This window comes from Morone saxatilis, unplaced genomic scaffold, assembly GCF_004916995.1.
Source record: "Morone saxatilis isolate NCDOM2014 unplaced genomic scaffold, NCSU_SB_2.0 Contig3, whole genome shotgun sequence".
Taxonomy (NCBI): domain Eukaryota; kingdom Metazoa; phylum Chordata; class Actinopteri; family Moronidae; genus Morone; species Morone saxatilis.
In genome coordinates this window covers 245,218-246,299 of record NW_023339873.1, presented here as the reverse complement: position 1 = coordinate 246,299, position 1,082 = coordinate 245,218, and the positions used below count along the sequence as shown (strand labels likewise).

Sequence of the window (1,082 nt, the reverse complement as noted above, 5' to 3'; positions counted from 1 at the left end):
TGTGTGTGTGTGTTTGGGGGGGGCAGGTACAGTGACACGCACTCTCTCAGCTGTGTTTCTCCATCACTCTGACAGGTGGAGGTTGTGTAACAGGGTTGTAATTCAGAGGTCACATGGAGACTGTGTGTGTTTTCCTGAGTGTGTGTGCACGTCATAGTGTAACCTGACTGGTGGGCCAGATCTGTTTTTAGTTGTCCTGCCCTTCTCACTATCAGAGACCACATGATTGCCTGTCTGTCTGCCTGTCTGTCTGTCCTGCAGTGTCATTCTGGAGGGATTCTGTAATGAAAGCCATCATTTTCCTATGTGTGGTATTTGTAGAGCCTCACAAACAGTGCAGCTGCACTTCAGTACAGATTATGTGCAGCAGTAACATCCAGAGAGCCTCAGTGAGCAGCTAGTGTCCACACCAGTCACTACAGAGAAGTCTCTATGTACTACTAAACAATGAGCCAAAGTTTCAGCTTAATAAAAGTCCGAGCCTGCTTCATACGCAGTGAGTGTATCTTTGGTCTTTCTGAAGTGTTGCTACATGTCCATAACGGTTCCACTGAATCTGGGTTCTGCTCAATGTTCATTACGTGGCGACACAATAACATGTTGCCAAAATAGTTTCTGTCAGATTAAAACAATACTTATTGATTTAATGTTGATCCGGGTGCGTTCATATATGATTAATATTGTTGATTTAAAATATCAAAGCGGAGTTCGAGATGGCGGACAGCTGCAGCAGCACATTGGTTGGGCCTCCAGAGGTCAGCAGGACAATCTGTCAGATCTGAAGTATGAGGCTGTTTACCTAAAACAGACTGACCTGGAATCTGTTCTGGTCACCTGATCCTGCTCACGTTCCCCTTGGACTCCGCTGGAAGAATCAGAATCAGAAGAATCAGAATCATCTTTATTTGTCATTGTCACAGGTACAATGAAATTGCTAAAAGGGGGGGGAGAGAGATGAGAGGAGAGGAGAAAAAAAGCAGCTCCCAGACTCTGCTCCTATAGGGGAGTACAGTCTGGGACTTGGAAAAACCAGTTTACACAGTGCTGCATGTGACCTGATTAAAGGACAATTCCGGCACTAA

General features: G+C 45.4%; 1 protein-coding gene across 1 annotated transcript in view; it reads left to right on the top strand.

Annotated features, from left to right (window-relative positions):
- The window catches only part of tecpr2 (tectonin beta-propeller repeat containing 2), a 15,013-nt gene that overhangs the window by 13,108 nt on the left and 823 nt on the right, over window positions 1–1,082 (top strand). The window lies entirely within an intron of this gene.